Here is a 22,085-nt window from a genome sequence, read left to right as displayed (position 1 = left end):
TAATCGTGCAGACGTTTTCATGTCTTCTAGTGGATGGGCACCTTAAGAAGACAAAGTGATGCTTCATTTTAGTGTAGACTGAGCCACAAGTGTGGAACCTTCTAGGACAATTGGCAGCTTCACCCTGTTATATTCTTTAGAGTTATACTGGGTACACACTAACAGATATATTGGCCGATCAATTGATCAGCCAATATATCTGGTGCCCATCGGCCAGTGTGTATCAGCGATATGTCTGTGAACGACGTCGTTCACAGACATATCTTGTCGGCTCTGCTGCACAGCCGATTGACAAATATGTCTGCAGATATATCTGTCCATCGGCCAGTGTGTACGGGCGATCAGCCAACCGATGTGTGGGGGACTCATTTTGAGTCACCAGAAGCTGCAGTGGAGACCTTCATCCAGCATGTAGAAGACATACCTGCTTCGGACTGGTCCAGCTGCTTCACCAAGTGGTTTGAGCGCATGCAACTTTGCATAGACTCATCAGGGGAATACCTTGGAAAAATGTCATGTTCACTTTGTTAATATAATATTTTTTTGTGCATCTGGAAACTTATTGCACGCCCCTCGTATTTCAATGTTTGGAGGGATGGGTTACTCCTTTCCTATTTTTGCATCGCTTTACAATAGATATTAGTGTTGTGCATGTCTCCCTGTGACTTATGCCGGCCATACACGGTGCGATTTCCTTACGTTCAGATGTCTTGTACAATTTCCCTTGAGATTCTTCCCTTGAAATGCTCTATACGATTTGTCAAATGGTGTACACGATTGTACATACGAGCATACAATACCGATGCGTCGTATCCTATTGCTAATGTTTATACTCACTTTTGATTGATCAGCTCACCACACCCGATCGACGCGAAGCTGGTTCTTCTCCGTTGCGCCGTCAATCCCAAAATGGAGGAGGGGAGTGGCCAGTGATTTTGCAAGACCTCGTACATCGTTCAACGGATCTTACGCCAGCAAAACAGCATACGATGTGCATCACATCGTGCACGATAGGTCGAAATCTTACCGCTTTTCCATAAGATCTACGATGCAGAATTACGATGGCGGGGATGCGCATCGTCATCGTACAAATACCGCACACGATTGGATGATACGTTTGATCTAAATTGGCCATATCGTGCAAAAAATTGCACCGTGTATGGGCTGCATTAGAGTGTGCATAACCGCCATGTGTGCACTACACAGAATTTTAAGTTTTTTTGTTGTTCCCTTTTCCACTGGCAGATCCTACTTCAGAGGTATTTTGGGGAAAGTTCCTACCTACCCAGGAGTGTCTAGGCGGCAATCCTATGTCACTAGCACAAAGCAGGTTTGCAGGTCCTAGACATGGGTGTATCTAGGGGTCCAAGCGCCCATGGCAAAGTAATGGAATGGCGCCCCCTCCCCACATATTTTCTGTTCTGTACTTAAAACCTCTCCCTAGCCAGCCCCATGTCTCACCTGCCAGTTACAGTAACACTACACCCTGTCACATACTCACACTTACCCTGTCACCTATAACACTACACCCCTGTCACACACTCAAATTACACCTTGTCACATACTCACACTCAGCCTGTAACACTACACTCTGCCACATACTCTCATCATCCTGTCACCAGTAACACTACACCCTGTCACATACCTGGGGTCCCGGCCCGGGTGTCCCGCTGTCAGCCAGCACAGGAGCAGGAACAGCCGGCAGGAACCCTCCCACATCCTCCGCTCCCTGGCGGCATGTGAGACGGAGAGTCCGCTGCGCTGCCGGGAGACCGAGTGGGGGAGGATCCAGGGACAGGGAGGAGGAGGCTGGGGGAGGACGGCCGGGGAGCTGCTGGGGCGGGTGAAGAGGAGGTGGCGGGAAGTAGGGGGTGGGTGACTGCTTCTCACTCACCAGCGGGTGCAGGCCCTGGACGGACATCATTGGGGCGTACCTGGAACTCCCCGGCCGTCCTGTCTTTATTCTACCCCGAGAGCTATTTCACACATGCCGATTTTGACCGGGCGGCAAAAAGCCGCCCAGTATTTAACCGGCTGTGAAATATAGTACTGCAGGGAAAGGATAGGCTCCTTTCACACGACACAGTCGCCGTGATATAGCCGGAAAAAAATACTATGCAGGACGGTGCCGTGCCGTCCCTGCACGCCAGTAGTGTGAAGGAACAATGTTTCCTTTCACACACACTGGCTTCCGCTGGCCGGGCTTGTGCAGCTGCTGCTGCGCATGTCCAATAGGGAAAAAAAAACACCTGACATAAAAAGCGGCTCAAAGCTGCTGCTTATGAAAGGCATGGAGTGCCTGAAAAAAGCCGGCTGGATACCGGCCGGTTCTTGCCTGACCGGCCGAAGCCGGCATGTGTGAAATAGCTCTGACCATGGGAGGCACTGCCGGACGGCGCCACTGGCGAGTGCCATCCTGGCCAATGGGTAGATTCGCCCCTGGTCCTAGAATCCTGCAAATGTTTCTTTTTTATGCAAATAGCATGTCATTTATAATTTATACTGCAGACCTTTTGTTTGCAAAGCAAATATTCGCATTGAGACCATTCAATAAAAATGGGTTTTAATCACATCTTTTCACATTGCAGTCCTAAAACAGCCTTTTATTATTGCCCTTGTAGCAGAGAATCTCCTCACGCCGCCATGATCTCGCTGGAAACACGCCTATTCACAAATGATCATCACCATCATCCCTCGGAAGCGCACCGGACTGGGGCATAGTAGCATACATTACATACCGTCCGTGCTAGAGCCGCAGTCGGCGCTCGGTTGAGTTCGGCACTTCGGGTTTTTCCGGAGAGGATGCAGAAGGTGACGTCACCGCAGCCCGGCCCCACATATATATTGTGCAAACCCCGCTGGCCGCACTCAGACGAAGATCCGGAGAGCTGGAGTGTACGAGTTGGATTCATATACAACCCCCCATAGCCGGTGAGGCCGCACCCCTTCCCCCAATGCCCCCTCCCGTCCTGCCCATAGTACCCCCGAGGCAGAAAATTCACCCTCTCCCTGCTGTACTGAGGGGTTGCTGCACCCGGTCCCTTACTGCCATCCTGTATTATTTAGTAATGCAATATTCTACTAATGCACCATAGTAACAGCCTTGCGGGTCTCCCCTGCATTGCTTGCAATGAATGATGCCATGCTCTGGGTGTACAGTATGTTATCCGTGTCACCGTCTGTGTGATCTAGGGGAATAAGGGGAGGGGTCCGTTTAGGGTATTGCAAAGGCCGTTCACCATTAAAGCTATTGTATATCCGTGTTTATTGAGCATTGTCCCTGTAGTATACTATGTGCAGTGAATATAGCTAATGATGGTTGTATGTATGCATGTATGTATGTGTGTGTGTGTGTGTGTATATATATATATATATATATATATGATAGATTATTTTTCTTGCATTACATTTTATAGCATGTACTATAGGCTTTCATTTCTTGAAAAATATTTTATATTGGAATTGCTTTTTGAAACAATGTACAATTGTGTGTATATTGTGTATGCATTGTGTGTTTGTTTTTGGTTTTTCTTCATCAGTCCATGGCTAGGAAACTGCACACAATGGCTATAAGGCCAGACAACAGATAAGGTGATGGGGGTTTTTGAAAGTGAATTGTTGAAACCCCATTTCAGTAGATTGAATGGCTTTCTAGAGTGAACAATCCTATTTTTATCCAATATCTCTTACCAACAGCCCATACATTTTTAATCCTGTTACCAAGGCTCCTAGCATCAGCAGAGAATTTAACCCATTCCTTACCAGCAATTTCTAACACGTAAACATGTAGCCATAGTTGCGTTGGTTTTTTGCACTAGGTGCTGTAATGTCCTATTATACATGCTGTGGGTGTTGTAGGGCGTTAGCTGCAGGAATGTCATTCTGGAAAGTATGAGCTCTGCTAGTTTCTATGTCAAGGACATGCTCTGCTTGCACCCACCCAGTGCCCTCCGCCCCTGGGAATATTGGAATTAAAACACTATTGTATAGATTGTGTTGCAGGTTGGACTTATTAAATATTGCCTATGTTGTACTGTGTCACTGATAGTAATCTCTTTGTATTAACATATATAAATGTATTTTGTGAAACTTTACTTTGCAGGATATTTCAATATATACTCATTTGAATTTTGGAGTTTTAAATCCCTGCAGTGGAACATATAAAATATAAATGCACTTTTCATATCAGAAAGATGCCCCAGACACAATTCACCCTTGTGATGTTTACTATACCTCTTCTCTAGCAGGACATAGATGGACGGGCATGTCTAAAGCCGCGTATCCACTTAGCGATATAACCAAGCGATTGCACGATAATTATGTCGTTATTGTGCAATCGCTTGTTAATCGCCCGCAAATCGGGCATGTCATTGTCAAAAACGACCAGCGATGCGCGTGCCCGCTGGTCGTTTTTGCCATTTATCATTGCCCGTACATGCTGGTCAACCTGACGATCCCATCAGGTTCAGCATGTGCGGGGATGGTGGATGTGCGTAGACTGAACGAGTGAACGCTCAATGTAGGCACATCACTAGACATGGAAACAACAGCACAATTACAATGTCTTAATCGTGCTGTCGTTTCCATATCTACTAGTGGATAGGCACCAGCTGCCTATCCACCAGACGATTAAAATGAGAGATTGAACAATAACTATATCGATATCGTTCGATAATCATTTGAAAATCGTTTGCAGATTTAAAAAAAAAAAAATTGGTGTTTTAGACATCTTTCATCGGGCAAACATGCTGGTCAACCTGACAATAACGTCAGGTTCAGCATGTTTGCAGATGATTGATTGTGCCTACACTGAACTGCACAATTACAAGGTCGTAATCGTGCAGTCTTTTGCCTGTCTTCTAGTGGATAGGCACTTACTCATTATACATGACAATCAGAGTTTCTGCAGGGCATCCAAGTGTGTTGGTAGTGAGTGAAGGTACGCTATCTGTGTCTATGTTAAGCTGTTTTAAATTCTTGCCATGCATACATAGCCAGCATTTTATGGATTCCAGCCATGCACTGATACTGTAGTGAAGCCAGCTGCACTTGTGTACTGTCCCTTACACCTCCCTGTCTGCATTTTCAGTCCATCTTCTGTTCTATGGTTGAACAACACTGTTTTTCAATGAAGTTTCCCCAACAAATGTGTCCTGTTCTTCACACTTCACTTGTGAGCATTCATATTCATACAGAAGGCCAGATCTCAAACCTATAAATGGTCTTTCCTTTATGTAGCCAGTTATAGAGGGACATTGCTAAAACCTACAATTGCTCCAACTCTAAACTGTCCCAGTTAGTTCCCTACCAGCGGTTGACCTTGCTAACTGACTGTTCAACTACTGCATACATTTTACACCATATAAACTTTGAAAATAGAATGATGACTGTTTAACCTTCATCTGTGTTACGGGTCATCCCCTTTAAATACTATAATCTGGGTATGCCGCAGTGTGAAAGCTTTAACGGCCCAGAGGAGACTCCAGAAATGGACTAAAAATGCAGTGGAAATGAATTGATTGAATTAAAACGTGCCCTTCATTAACTGCAACATGCCTTCATTCCTGGGGGGAATCAAAACATCATTTTGTTGATTTGCTAATTAATTTAGATCCGATGCACCACTCCAAAACCGGAGTACGTTGGAAAATGTAATATGGTACAATATTTGGTATATGATATAATAGAGACGTAGTTTAAATGCCGATGACGGAATCCTGGCAGTAAAGGTGCCCACACACTTACCGATGTGATCTCAATTACACGATGTGTACGATTTCCCCCTGAACTCTCCCCGGGAGCTCCCTGGCAGTCCTGCACGCGATTTGGTCTGAAAACGGTGCCAATTGGACACACGATCTATCGTGCCTCCTAACTACTCCAGTGTATCCTGACTTGAGATTGTCAGATCTGCCCTACAGCACGGCAGATCTGAAGATGCGATGTGCGACCTGCGGGGACTCACGATTTCTTCACGATTTGGCCATATTTTACACGATCTGTCCTTCCAATGCGTCGGAATCGGCCAGATCGAGTAAAATATCGCTATGTGTGTGGGCACCTTAAGTAGTGGGGTTAGGGGGAGAGTTGGGGTTAAGGTTCGGCATTAAGGGGGAAGAGTTGGGATTAGGCTGCAGAGGGGGTTAAGTTTAGGGTTAGGATACTTACCGACAGGTGTCTGTATCCTAACCCTGTCCGGATGCCGGCGTCTGGTCCCGACCGCTGGCATCCCGTACCTAACCTGATATAGTATTTTGTAAAGATTGCTATTTATGATATTAATGACTATTTTATCTGCCTGATACAATTACCTGTCCTGTTTTTTAAGGGTTAGAATTGTCTGTGTCCCGCCATGTTGTCCCTCCGTAAGATCAGAGTCCAGGTATCGTGTGGTGTGCTTGCAGTGGTTTTGTTCCTGCTCCCTTTTTTTTGTTCTGCTCTTAATTTTAGTTAGAAGAGCTTTATCAGTTCTTTGCCTGTTTTATGCTGTGACTTCTGGCTGTGGGGATGAGAGGGGCAGATCTATACTCTGCATGTTTCTACTCTCTCTCCTGCATGGCCTGTTTTGTTTATTCTGCTTTCAGCAATTAAATAATCTGTTCATCTGGGCAGAGACTGTATTGCAGCCCTGTTTTCTTGTATTACTCATATAAGTAAATTAGCACTTTTCAGTTCCTAAAACAATTAAACAAGATTGTTATTATATAAAACTCCATGTGGACATCCAAAAGTCAAATGTTACAAGAGGTCTTGCAAATACTGTATGAGAAACCTGTAGATGTCAGGGCTGTGTATAATGGTGGATCTGGCGAGCTGCGACAAGGTTCTGCAGACATGCTGAGAGGTTGATGATTACGGCAAGGTTCTGCAGACATGCTGAGGTTGATGATTACGGCAAGGTTCTGCAGACATGCTGAGGTTGATGATTACGGCAAGGTTCTGCAGTCCTCTGGGCGGGATTTGGATCTCTCTGCAGGCTCAGAGTACGGGCTTGTCTGCCGCAGGGGTGAACCCAACACATATCTGCCTGATGCTGCCATAATTCTGAAGCCTTGTTGAGTCTTCGTCGCATTTATAAAATGTAATTAATTTTACTTCAGAAGACACAAACTGGAAATAGTCTGAGTTTGATGTATAAAAAAAGTTTTCTTTTTATAATGGAAAGAAACAAATGACGTCGTAGTTCCTCTCACTAGACGGATCTTTGAATCTGGCCAGTTTGTGGATTCTAGAAAGCAGTGGGTTAATCCTGAAATGTTTTCCGGCCCCCAGTTAGTAAGGCGCAGCCTAGGCTGCTGACCAGTCTTGTGATTTCCTCATATTCCCAGTTTTCTATATATATGTAAACAATTGGAAACCCAGGTTCTGGTAGGGCAACACCCATTTATTTGCCCAGTCGTTTGATTTCAGGGACTGCTGTAATGCCTGTATCCCAGATGAACAAGAGGCAGCCATATTGTGGGCTACACTTATAGCCATGGTTCATCTTGCAGCATGGCTGCCCCCCTGGGAGCGGCTATGGGGTTCACATTAAGCAGCTGTTTCTGCTGCTGCATAAAATAAACCAGTCTTTTATGTATGATTAAACTTGGCTGCATAGGAAATTCATGCTTTACAACCTTGAAGTGAACTGATCTACTTGTCTCCACACTTATCGACTCCCAGGTCTCAGCCCACCTTGCCTAACTGGTTTCTCCTGACTGGGTGAAATGAAGTTTCATACATGTTCCACTAGAACATGAGATGGAATCAAAAATGTTCCAGAGCTATAATGGGACAACAAAGCATTAGGACCAATCACAGGCTGCAATAAAGCATTTGCAGAGTGTCCTGTACCTCCATGTTGTCACTAAAGCAATGTTGATTTAGTTCTTAAAATGGCTGCCTCCACAGATTATAGACACCTGGTACTCTCTGAGATGGTTCAATTCTCCTCTCTGTGCCTGCAGAACAGAAATGTAGACACTCTGCAACAATGGGCTGTTTTTTTGTTTTTTTTTCCTTGTACCTTTATAGAAGTGTACACTATGAGCATAGATTTGAGGATGGAGTGCTTCTTTTTTTTTTTTCGTAGTAAACAATGAAGCTAGTTGTTACAGTATGTTAGGAAACAATCCCTGCAAATATGCATTGCATTCTGTGCCTGATTGAGATGTACGCTATAATGCAGTTGAGCGATTATCGTCCGTCTGCACATTCATCGGAGTCTCACCACGCATGTGCCAAGGTACATTACTGTAGCCGCGCACAGTGCCTTTTCATTTGCAAAGTGATTGACCGGGGGCAGTTTGAAGGAGGTAATGGGGAGTGACAGCAAAAAAAAAAACAGGAGTGTCCTTGCAGTTTTCGGGGCATGTCGTAGACTGCAGCTGCGATCCATTACCCAGATAAAGCGGTTCCGATATATATCTCAGTTCAGGCAGCCATTCTGCGCAGCCGTGGGGCTTCTCAGATGGCCGATTGTCGCATGATCTGCGACGGTAGCATATTTGTACGCAGTTGCCTGGATTTGCGATGGCGTCTGAATGCATTTCCTGGCGTCGCACATCCGCTATAGAAGATCGCAGCTGTGATTGCATTAGTGTACATCTCTAAATCAGGCCCTCTGTCAATATTTAACTTTGAGTTTAATCCAATGGTAAAATGACGGATAAACTGCGTCAAGGTTAGGCTGCTGGCTAGTTATAAGGCAGCTACGTTAAGCACATCCCTTTGAATGGACGTTGTGGGGCTTTAAATATTTCCATCAGAATGTGTTATAGCAAGCATGAATTGGTTGGTGTAAATGTCTGATATGGTATAGATACGTTTTATGACCGCAGCTGTGTGGTTGGCAGTTACAGGCGCTGTGCAAGCAGAGAGCAGATTAACCGTACAACAACATCACATGCATTCCTTGTGGGCCTATACCTCACAAGCCTTCCTGCTACTGCAGGGTGTATGAGTTTAGGTATATAATGTATACAACAGCTTTAGGTTTTCCTTTGGTCTGCCTAGTGCAGGCCTGGCCAACCTGTGGCTCTCCAGCTGTTGTGAAACTACAAGTCCCAGCATGCCTTGCCAGTGTTTTAGCATTCCCTAATAGCAAAACTGTGGCACGGCATGCTGGGACTTGTAGTTTCACAACAGCTGGAGAGCCACAGGTTGGCCTGGCCTAGTGGAAATATGTCTTGGCAGTAAGTCGAAGCGGTTGGACAGTGGACAGCAAACCATAAGTCTCGTGCTTCCACTGCACTTTACCATTTATATTTAAGTGGTAGCTGCAGGCAGGAATAGCACCAGATTATCAAGCAATGCAACGTCGTAGATTAAGACTATGTACATATTTGCGTTTGCTGTATGTGTTTTTAGTTTTATGACGTTACTGTGGAAGTGAAAAAAAACTCCAAACAACAATGACCTTTTGTATGCATTTATAAATTCGGTCAGGCACCTATGTCATTTTTTTCTTAGTTGCATCTCCATTGCTTTTACAATGTGAATGTAAAGTATTCCACTGCACTGAGGCACGAGGGATGCACAGAAATAGAACAAGCTTAAAAGAAAAAAAAAACCTACGCAATGCATATTAAATACATATACAAACTCAAATAGGTATGGTCTCATCTGTTACAGTGAATTATAGGGTCTTTAAAGGTCATGTAAGCCCGAAGTCTTCATTTATACTTAAAATAACCCATATTTTTTTTTTTATTAATTATTGCAATATTACCATTACCATAGACTGCTATAATGATGGCTCTATTGTCCCCTAAATTGGCAGAAGTATTTCACCACCTGTTATGTAGCTGGACTGACTATACACAAGCCATTGCTAGGGTACTTTATTTGTGACCTTTGGGTTTTTTTTTGTTTGTTTTCTTTTAACCCTTGTTCATCTTCTAACGCTTCTGCATCTGAAAACAGTTTTCTCAAAACTACATGTTGTGTGCCCAGCACTTCATGCAGAAAGCGGACACTACACCTCCCAAATATAACATGATGGGACCATAAAATAACATCGGATACTACACATCACAACATGACCTAGACACTGGACAGGATTATACTACAATTCTAATACACTCGTTATAGACATAGGAGAACACTACCCCCCAATGTGACCTGAGCGCTGCACATTATCATAATACAATTCTATTATACTGTATACAGACATAGGACACTACACCCCCCCCCAGCATGACCTGACCACTGCACATGATCATAATACTATTCTATTATACTGTATACAGACATAGGACACTACACCCCCCAGCATGACCTGACCACTGCACATGATCATAATACTATTCTATTATACTGTATACAGACATAGGACACTACACCCCCCCAGCATGACCTGAGAACTGTACATTATCATAATACAATTCTATTATACTGTATACAGACATAGGACACTACACCCCCCCCCAGCATGACCTGACCACTGCACATGATCATAATACTATTCTATTATACTGTATACAGACATAGGACACTACACCCACCCAGCATGACCTGAGAACTGCACATTATCATAATACAATTCTATTATACTGTATACAGACATAGGACACTACACCCCCCCCCCAGCATGACCTGACCACTGCACATGATCATAATACAATTCTATTATACTGTATACAGACATAGGACACTACACCCCCCCAGCATGACCTGACCACTGCACATGATCATAATACAGTTCTATTACACGCTATACCAGGGGTTCCCAACCATGGTCCTCAATGCACACTAAGGGCGCATAGCATTCCCGCTAGGCTGTTTCAGTGGGGTGCCGCGCCCTGCCCTATTTCTGAAGGGCAGAAAACACGTTGCCCTCCAGCGTGGCGTCCAGCTGAAACAGCCTGCGGGTTCTGTACTCCACCCGCGAGCCCCAGTGTCCTGCGGGTGGGGAAAACGGCAGAGCAGCGCTCACCACCGGTGAATGGACACTGGGCACATGCACCTTTGATCCATTTACACTGACCGCGACGCTTGGGGGCTGCCCGGCATGTTCGTAAGTGCCGGGCATTCCCCCATAAATGATGAAAAGGGGACGCGTCATAAAGACATGCCCCCTCTTAATTTGCCACGCCCCCTTTTCGGGCTTGCGCAGCTGTCGCCTAGCTCTAGGTCCAGTGCCCTGCCTGCCGCCGGACGTAGAGTGAACACTAGGCACAATTCAATTGTTTTCTCGTGCCCAATCTCCGGTCTAAAGTGACAGGAGATCGTGAGGTGATATTCAATTGATTTAGATTATCGTGCCCAATGAGGTTGGGTTTAGCCACGTAAAACAGCTAAACCCAACCAAAGTGCTGGGCGCAATTGCGAAAAGTGCAGTTTTAGCGGCCAAACAAGTCACTTTTCGAGCATTTCAACTCTCCACCCCCATGGCGTGCGAGCTAAAATGCCAGCGCCGGCAGCTGATCGCGCCCAACAGGAGCAACAATTGAATAGCTGTCGAGCGAGAAGGGGTGACCGCTCCCGATGGAAACAATTGAATTCCGTACTAACAGTCCAGGTTTTAAGTATAGCCATATTTGAGCACATGTAACTTGATTATAACCTGTTATTTTGATTTAACCATCTGTGCTTAAACATGGATATCTCTAAATCCAGGACTGAGTGTGCCTTGAGAACCGAGGTTGGGAATCGCTGCTCTCTACAGACATAACACTACCTCAACTTGACCAGTGCACATGATCATAATACAATTCTATTACACTGCATACAGACATAGGACACTATACCCCCAACATGACCTGACCATTGGACATGACCATAATACAATTCTATTATTCTTTATGCAGACATAGGAAACTGCACCCAGAATATGACCTGACCATTGGACATGATTATAATACAATCACTGTACATGGTCATAATACAATTCTATTACGCTCTATACAGACATTGGCCCTGATTCAGAGCCAGACGCTCTGACAGAGCGCTCGCTCTGAATCAGGGCCGTCCCTCCTAGTTTTTGGAGCGGTCTCCTGGCCGCTCGCATAGCTGTGGGTGACCACCCACAGCTATAGCGAGCGGCCAAAATGATGGTCGCGATGGTCAAGACCATCGGGCTTGCAACGAGACCCTTGCGGTAGGGTCTCGCTGCCGCAAGCCCTGGAGTGCTTTTGGCTCTATCAGAGCCAAAAGCATTCCCACTGACATCACTAGTGGGAACGCCTCCGTCTGGCCATGGGAACGCCCCCGTCTGGCCAGCCACGCCCCCGTCATGCCCACCAAAGGGGGCGTGCTGTCAATCACCATCGACAGCACGCCCCCTTTGGTGCGAGACCCATAACGACGGCTTGGCCGTCGTTATTCGGGTCTCACGCATGCGCACGACGGAGCCGCCTCCGTCGCGCGCATGCGCACTTGGGCGACATCGACCCACTTGCGAGCGCTCAGCGCTCGCGAGCGGGTCTGAATCAGGCCCATAGTACACTGCACCCAGAATATGACCTGACCATAATAATTACACTATACCAGTGGTTCCCAAACTTTTTTCTGAATCACAGCGCCCTAGAGTAACAGCATTGTTTTCACTGCACCCCTATGCCAAAGGTATGTTACTGAGAAATTCAGACAAAAAAATGTAGTGCAGTAAATTGTGCTTACCTGTTATCCTTAGTGGTGGACAGGTTTGCAATTCTGTTTGTCCACATTTAACCATAAATAATTTGATTTTGGTGCTGGACCACTAACCTGAGGCACCCCTGCAAGTGTCCCCAGGGTGCCACGATGCACAGTTTGGGAATCACTGCTCTATACAGACAAAGGACACTACACCCCCAACATGGCCTGATCATAATACATTTCTGTTTTATTTTTATTTATTTGCAGGCTTTACTTTTGTCACTGTTTTAATTTAATAAAAAAAAAAAAAAACTAATGCTAGTATATTTATGCTGCCCATCCACTACACAACATGGAAACGACAGCACGAATTGCTGGTCATATTCGACCTTAAACTGCACAATTTGCAAGCGATTGAGCGATAACGGTGGTCGCTATCGCTCAATCGCTAGGTTTAATCGCCTAGTGGATGGGCAGCATTAATAGTATTTCTCTTACAGAGACACAGAACCTGGTCTTTACCAGAATTTTAGAGAAATCTACAAATAGCTATTGCTTCATAAAGGGTTCACAAAGTAGCTTTTTATACTGTGTTTGCTCCTTAATTCAAGACTGGATCTAACTTTTAATTTGCAGACGTATTTGTAAGTGCAGATAGAGACACATTAGGGTATTATCAGCTGGATGCAGGAGGGAGGGGCTGGCACCCTCATTCCATGTCCCTGTACTCTGTGCTGTAGGAATGTCCTCTTATCTGAGGCTGGAAGCTGCTGATAGTGGTTATTTAGACATAAATACCTCTGAATACACTGCACAAAGCTCTAACTACAGTACAAGGTCTGTGTGACGGTATTTATGCTTTTTAATCATGCGCCATCTAATGATAGAGAATTTTTTCGAGCCATTGTGTTTCCTGTACAGCATAGAACATGGATATTTCAAAGATTTTTCTTATGTTTAATTCAGATGCATGTGCTTTTATTTTGTATCCCAATTCTCAGTCAGTTTCTCCCCGGAAAAAGGACAAAATACGTCTATGTAGAATTGAGGGTATTGAACCTAGGGAAAACAAAGCGGAAATACAAAGACCTCCAACATGCTGCCTAATGTCACTGTTGCTTTGTTGTTCCAAAAACTAGTGACTGGTACTTTTTTTTTTTAAAGTACCCTCAGTTTCTGGGGGGAACTTAAGTATCCCACATACCTTTTATTGACCAATGCCTGGTCTGTCTGTACCAATTTTGAATTTATATTGTACGTTAGAACATGCGGAGAGTCCCTCAGCCTGATTTACAGGCTCTCCCGGCTGAAAGACGCATGCAATAATGTTCCATCTATGCCTCACAACGTTCCTGATTGGGATTGGGAAAAAATGGGACATTATAGGGGGAAATCCATTCTCTTCTCGGGAATGTAGCTTCCAGGTTAAGTGCCTGGAGATATTCATTTGACTGCATTGCGCCTGGCACTATTATACCTGTCTCAAATTGTCTACAGTCATACCTGCACCACCAAATTTGGTTTGAGCAAGGTCTGAGCATCCTGCTGAAAATACCTTTTTATTATAATTTCCAAATGCTTGTTGAAGATGACTAGAAGCGTTCATAATGAAGCCGATCTGGCTGTGTACCTGCTTTTAGAGCTTGATCATTATGAAAGGAGGCTAGTTATTTACTAGCTATTCCTTAGCTTGATGAGTTCCTAGACCATGTTGAAGGTCATAGGACGTTCTTCCGGGCATATGATTGTATTAATGTGTTCAGCTGTATAGCTGGGTTCACACTTCTACAGTCATACTTGAGATGCAATTGTTATTACAGTTTCACTGACGATTGACAGCCGAGATGAACATGCAGATAATACACTTTACCCTCTGATCCGCAATCCTCATGTGTCAAAACCATCTGATGAAAGGATTGTGACTGGAGGAGCATCAGCAGAAGTATTGGACAGAATAGTTGGTAGCATGTACACATTACCGGGGTTTCCCTGCAATAAAACATGAACATCCGCTTACAACATCTCACCAAGCGGTAGATGCCCTAAGCCAGGGGTCAGGGAACTTTTTTACCTTTTACCCCACAATATATTTAGATACGCCGATGTTACCCCCTTGATTTGAAAGGCAGGAAATCATATAGTAGTGCCCCCATGTTATGCCCCTGTAGTAGTGCCCCCATGTTATGCCCCTGTAGTAGTGCCCCCATATAATGCCCCTGTAGTAGTGCCCCCATATAATGCCCCTGTAGTGCCGCTTGTACAAAAAAACACTTGCCTGCATCTGCCGCCGTCCTGTCCGCCCGGCTGCTCCTCGGAATTATGGAAGAGACGTCATGACGGCTCTCCCATAGTGTGCATGGAGATTGGCGGAAGCTGGAGTTCAGAAGAGAACTCCAGCCTCCGGCTAACGCGGCGCTGCAGGGAAGGAGCTGGGCGCCTGCTGGTAATAACATCTCAGCGGGCGTCTGGCTTAGAGCTTCCCTGCGGCACACACATGGGCATGCATATGAATCATTCTATATTATAGAATGATTCATATGCATGCCCGACTGTCCGTCCATTACCCCCAGGAAATTCATTTTTACCCCGTGTGGGGTAATTTACCCCTGTTCCCTGACCACTGCCCTAAGCCATGGAGAGTGATAAAGTACCAATCAATCAGCTCCTAACTGTCAGTTTGTAGGCTGTATTTGAAAAATGAGTTAGGAGCTGTTTGGTTGGTACTTTATCACTTTGCATGGCTTAGTGCATCTCCTCCCTTACAGTAAGAGGTTGTAAATGGTATTATCTGCAAGACGATTGTACAGGTTTGTACAAACGTACTCTGGGCCTGATTCAGAGCCGGATGCTCTTTAAGAGCGCTCGCTCTGAATCAGGGCGTTTTTTTTGTTGCAGACTCCTAGCCGCTCGCTAAGCTGTAGGTGACCACCCACAGTTTTTGCGAGCGGCCAGGTGATTGTCGCGACCATCGGGGCTTGCGATGAGACCTTTGTGGTAGGGTCTCGTCTGTCACAGGCCCCAGAGAGCTTCCTACTCTAACAGAGCAGGAAGCTCTCCACTGACATCACTGGTGATGTCAGTGGTGCCTCCCACAAACGGCAGGCGTGCCTTCGGGAACGCCTCCGTTTGTGTAGCCACCCCCCCCTCTCCGCCTACAGAACGAGGCGAACTGTCGACCAACATCGACAGCCGCCCCTATTGTAGTGAGTCCCGGATTGAGAGAATTTCTCTCTCGCTCCGGGGCATGCGCACGGCGCGAACAGTACCCCACCGTCGACCCGCTTGCGAGCGCTATGTGCTCGCAAGCGGGTCTGAATCAGGCCCTCTATTCAAAATTTCTGTCTCAAATCGTTTTTATAAGCTATGTCGACAGGTCATTCATGTAGACATGATGAATGATAAGCATGTTGACATACTGCTTGCTGACACTGCGACCATGTTGACATAAAAGATATAACGCACACGTCCATAGCAGGCAAGCAAACTTTCACTAATCAAACTTGCTGTAGATTAATCCAAGCAAATGGTCATTGTACACTTACATTAATGGTAGCAAAGGAACATAAAATACATATCATAAACTATAAAGACCTACTAATAACACTTGCAAGTATACATGTAAAAAGTTGAGGAGCTGATCAGAAACCTATATGTGTTAATGACGGTATAGTCAGTAATTGCATTGAAGGGCTCTGGCAGCTGGCATCTTCTTAGGGGAGGTCCCAAGAAGAATTTGCCCCCATGGACCCCCCAAACTGATTACCGAGTGAGAAACCCGCCTGGGAAATAGGACACTGAAATCCATTATCCTCTGCCATGCAAAATTTACGGGCCCACACAGACTGCTGTGTCATGCCTGTTTGGGGCGACCATGGTAAGATGAAGCAGACGCCATTTTCTTGTAGCAACGTGCGAGTTGGTTCTAACCTGGTCTTCACAGTCAGTGTACTTGCTAATGGCTGCTTTATGCTTTCCCTAGCAGTGTTCTCACATTCCGTTCCTTTTGGAATGTGACGGGAGACGTCCCAGTGGGTGGGCATTAGTTTCATTTTGCGAATACTGGTTGATGGATAACAAAAGCTAACCGTTCATTGGACAGCGGTGTCTATGCATTGCACAGTATCTCACATTCCATGGTATACTAATACTGTTACTATTCATTTTGTCTCTATGTGGTCCTGTCCATTAAGCAGCTGTTTAAATGTAGTGTGATGGGGACATGAGGTTAATACTGAGATGGAATAGCTGATACATGCATTTGTGGATGAACTTGTAAGTTCACCTGGTTTTAAGCAGGATACTGTGCTGCTGTTTGGGAAATATATTAGTCTGTTGCACAAGAGCTTCGGACTGTGTCTGGGCGTCTTCACAAATCTGCAGTGAAGCTGTTGAGATTCAGCCTGCAGAAGTCTGCGGTAATGCCGGCAAACGGGGGCTTGCAGAGTGTTTTTGGCAATGGACGGACACCGTGACGTCATCTGAGCTGCCGCAGGAAATATCAGTCTATTAGTGCTGCCCTGTAGCACTCGCAGAACAATGAACAGCTCTGCTGACAGTCCCAACCTTTTTATCCCGTTAATACCCGCATGGAGACCAGGGCTGCCTGTGACATAAACAGATCCCAGAGCTCAATAAACAGATTGTCCCTCCGCTTCCTGAATCTTCCTTCTGTAGACTAGGTCAGTTCTGCACTGCAGTATACTCCTATTAAAGCTGTAGTCCTCCAGCAGACGCAATATTATGTTACATGTTACACCGCATATTTAATCCTTCCCATTAGTGACTGCCTAATCGGAGTTTACCGTTCATATCACCGAACACTATTTTTGATTAGAAGCATTTTCTTTCCTGATCAGTATGTAATCAGGGTGTTGGAGGACAGCACAGCAATCCGGTCCTGAAGATTCCGGGGACCACACAAAGCCTGTAGTAGATATCTATCGGGATACTGGTCTTCAGATGTTGTGCCAGTATTGAGACTCAAGGAGATTAAAATCTAAATCGCTGTATAACAATTGTTTATAAAGTTCCTGAGTAGGATGGCTTTGGGGCCTGCAGAAGTGATTGCTCTTGTGCTATGTGCATGTTATGTAAACCTGCAGTGCTGAGTGTAATGTTTATGCCTGGAATGCTGAGTGAGCGCACATCCTTCCTACACATTCCTGGCTCGCTGAGACCATGTTCACCATCAGGAAATGATTCCCCAGGAGAATGAGGCCCATTTTCAGTGCTTGTGCATTTCATAGGGTGGGGTCTGAGAACTGTGCAGCCAAATAAACACTTTGCGTTACTGTGAGGGATCTAATTAACCCTTACTGTTTAGCCTTCAGCTCATGTTGAAGCCGGAAACATTCTCCTGTCCTAAACTATTGTAGTTCACGCCCCAATCTGTTCCCTGCTGCTAAGATCCAAGATGAAGCTCATGTGGTTTGTTGAATCAAACTTTGGATTTTGAAAACCCAATAGAAAGCTGTTCCCGATGGGGGGTGAGGCCAGTAACATCAGCGTCATGATAGACAAAGGGTTATATATAGATTCATGACTGAAAATTAGACTATACATGGGCAGCCTAACTTTGCATCTACCATTTCAACTACAAGTCCCAGCACACTCTCATACCAAGGGACTATTGGCTGGGCATGATTTGGTGGGTCTTGGGCTGCCTTAGACAATTACACGTTGTACACTTTCCCTTTCACCAATGTGATCCTGGACAGTATAGAGGAAAATACTTCTATACATGTCACATTATGATACCAATGTCCAGTCTGTAACTGTGGGCACTGAGCATTAAGCTCCCGGGTCTCTTCCTCACAGATCTGTGTCGCTTTGTATTTGCAGGCTCAATTGCACAGAGCTATGGGAAGCCTTGTGTTTAATAAATGATGACCACCTTCTAAGCTAGAATTATATAAGGGGCCTATTTATCAAGCTTTATGCAGAATTTTAGTATCAAGAGGTCTCCTGCATTCCGCTAACTAACAGGATAACCGACAGGTTTTTGTTTGTTTTTTTAATTGGGACTGCAGTATCGTCTATCAAGCTCTAGAGCGCAAGCTTTTTGATAATTTATTTCTCCCCCCCCTACCTCCACTTGATGTCTAACGCCATCTCTATAAATCTCCCACTAATGGCTTATTCAGTGTTGCTGGAATGTTATTTAGTTTCCAATTGTGAAGCGAAATGGAATATGTTGCGCTATATAAGAAACTGCAAATAAATCATTTTAGTTTCTGCAACGGGATTCTAGGTACATTTCGACCACAAATGTATATAGCACCATGACCTTGGTGTGATCAGATTTATATATATAAAAAAAAAGTTTCCACTCTGATCCGGTTGCTCAGCATGTGCCCAGTTCTGCAACGTTTGTCATTATTGCTGCAACAGTGTGTTGTCAGATTTCAGCGAGTAGCAATCACTTACCTGGCTCTTCTCCAGAGCAGTCACTCTGCAGGTGAGGTCAGCAGCTCTGTAATAGAGAAACACTCAGTCCAGCAAGACCATCTCCATCCTGTCTGCACAGAACATTTGCATAATGCATAAGACTAGATGCTCTTTTTAAAGGGCTTGGCTGCTGCTAGTGTCCTTACCAAGCAGTGACTCCTGCCTCAGCATCCCAATGCATTCGCTCCAAAAAATGCTCTGCCAATGATCTTGTGTCTCTTATCCTGCCGGCAGGCCAGGTAACCAGCCTCTGGCCTACACAGCCTCTGGCTGTACAGTGATATACAGTAATCTAAATCTGGAGGCGCGCCAGAGTTTGCAGAGTGTGAGGCACTTTTATAGATATTAGTGCAATATCTGGGTGTATCCTGTAAAGCTCAATCTGGTACCTATATTTAACTGCCTGACTCTATGGGCGTAATTCAATTGATTACGCGGTCCGGATCTCCCGTCTAAAGTGACTGGAGATCGCGGGCCGCCATTCAATTGCTGCCGTTCTTCGCGCTGATCGCGCCCATAGAGGTCAGGTTTAGTCGCGTAAAGCAGCTAAACCCGACCAAAGTGCTGGGCGCGATCGCGAAAAGTGATGTTTTGGCGCCCAAACATGTCACTTTTCGCACATTACAGCTCTCTTCCCCCAGGGGCTGCGAGCTGCAATGTAGCGCTTGGCAGCTGATCGCGCCCGACAGGAGCAAGAATAGAATAGCTCCGTCGGGCGCGATAGGGGATGAAAACAATTGAATTCCGCCCTATAAATGCTACATGATTTTTGTCCATTACTTAATTCATATTCTGCATAGCTGATCCTGGGAAAATATCCCAAACTACAAATATAATGCTTTAGGAAAGGTTGTCCTGCAATGCAACAACAACGTTAAGCTAGATGCTAGAATATGTGGGTGAGAACCAAGATCCCAGGACTGTCATTACATAAACACTTGGCTGCAGTTATCAGCTGCTGTCTGGTTCCTTCTCCTTATGTGAGATCTGCCAGGAAATGTTGCTGGTAAGGTGCCAGATATGTCCAGTATGGAAAAGAGAGCCAGGAAATGCACCACTGCAGAGAGCCCTGTGAGGGGGGAGGAGAGCTTACTAGTATAGGTGTGGCATTAGTGGAATGTGGCTCTCGCCAGCTGTCCTGCTTGATTGTAGATTCCACGGTAGGATTGATCCTTGCAGTTGTCTTGACAACTTTTTAGTGTGTAAGAACCCAAAAATAGCACACCTATTGCTTTATCTCCCTGTGCGTGCATAGGGTGCGTTTTTAATGCTGTATTTGAAAAGTAATTTTGATTTACTGTACTTTGAAGCATAATCAAGCTTGTAGGTGCATTATAGCGCTGCATTTATTTTTAGGAGATGACGTTCTTGAGTCTACCGTAAGTTTGTGTGTGTGTGTGTACATGTGTTCTTTGCGTCTGTACTTTGTGGCCTGTTATGACCAGGAATTCTGGGGTTCCCCTGAACTCGGCAGTGTTTTACCCCCTTGTTCGTTTTTGACACAACCCATGCATAGTATAGTATGGAAGTGGCTGGAGTTTCTAGTCAAGGTCCATATGACTACACAGAAGTGTCTAATAATGTGTGGCAGCGAGGTTTGGCTTTTGCTGTATTGTGGCAAATTGGGTGGATGCATTTGGGACTCTTGACTTGCTGTAAATACTTTAAATAAAAACCAGAGATACGGAAATATTGGGACTAGCATTATATAGTACGTTTTATAGCCGTGAGCATGTAAAACATACTTGCAATCTCTTCCTGAATGTCAGAGAGCCTCCCTGAAGTAGCAGCAATCTCCCTGCATGCACCTTACCCCCATTATATTGCTGTTACATACTTCAGAGAGATATACCGTAATCAATGCCGGGAAATGATTTCATTTGAGTGTAAGGCACAATGGGCCTGATTCAGACCCACTCGCAAGCGGCTGTCCGCTCGCAAGTGGGTCGATGTTCTGGACTGAGCATGCGCACGACGGAGGGAGCTCCGTCGTGCGCATGCGCCAGACGCGACGAGCGAAGGAAAGTCCTTCGCTCGTTGTGTCTGATCAAAGGGGGCGTGCTGTCGATGTTGATTGACAGCACGCCCCCTTTGGTAGGCGTGCCGGGGGCGTGCCTCCCTGACGGGGGCGTTTCCCACGGGAACGCCTCCCGTCAGAAGCCGGCCCACTGACATCACTAGTGATGTCAGTGGGAGTGATTTTGGCTCTGATAGAGCCAAAATCACTCCGGAGCTTGCGGTTGAAAACCTCAACCGCAGGCTCCGGCTCGCAGTTTCGATGGTCGCGATGGTCAAGACCATCGCGGCCATCAAACTGCACGCTCGTATAGCCTGTGGGTGGTCACCCACAGCTATACGAGCATCCAGGAGGACGCTCCATTTTCATGGAGGCCGGCCCTCATTCAGAGCGTGCGCTCTGCTCAGAGCGTATGGCTCTGAATGAGGGCCAATGATCCCTATGGCTACATGCATTTTTAAATAAAGTTTCTCACAACCAGTTATTGGGAACCACCTACTGTATGAGTATAAATATGTGCGGTAAGTGTGTGTTCACTTTACCACCACGCTCATAGGTGTTGCCTTCACAATTTCCCTGAAATGCTTTTTTCACAAGTAGGCAAGTATGTTGTGGACTCTCTTCCCTCTGAATTAGGTAGGGGACCCCTCCACAGGGTAACCGTACACAGGCTGCATTAGCCGTGGTGGTACCCTCCCTGGCGGCTTCCACGTTGCAGGCATTCTGTCACAGCCAGTTGTCTCTTTGGCGCATTCTAAAAACTGGGGCTGATGGGGCATAGAGCAGGAAGAGCCAGTCACACACCTTTTAGGTTCTTAAAGTGCCAGGCTCTACTCAACCACCGTCTATACCCCACTGTCAGAAGATTCAGTCTCCCCTAGTGGATGGAGGAGAAATACAGGTGCCCCTCAATATAAAATATACATTTTCACAAAATGAGTGTATAGAACTTTCCAATACATCACATGAGCCACATATTAGATGTGTCCTCTTGTATCTTTAATTCTTGTGCGGCAAATTGCACCACGCACCGTGTACGAGCACTGCTGTATGCACCTGC

At 45.5% G+C, this 22,085-nt stretch overlaps 1 protein-coding gene across 1 annotated transcript in view; it reads left to right on the top strand.

The window, feature by feature from the left end:
* Positions 1–2,850: 2,850 nt before the first annotated feature.
* Positions 2,851–22,085, top strand: part of SPTAN1 (spectrin alpha, non-erythrocytic 1) — a 59,365-nt gene continuing 40,130 nt past the window's right edge. Inside the window, exon 1 of the mRNA XM_088455493.1 lies at positions 2,851–2,931. The gene's annotated coding sequence lies outside the window, so the exon portion shown is untranslated. The remainder of the gene's footprint in view (positions 2,932–22,085) is intronic.

Source organism: Taudactylus pleione, unplaced genomic scaffold, assembly GCF_031769625.1.
Source record: "Taudactylus pleione unplaced genomic scaffold, aTauple2 ptg000656l, whole genome shotgun sequence".
Taxonomy (NCBI): domain Eukaryota; kingdom Metazoa; phylum Chordata; class Amphibia; order Anura; family Myobatrachidae; genus Taudactylus; species Taudactylus pleione.
This window is presented reverse-complemented; position numbering and strand designations above follow the sequence as displayed.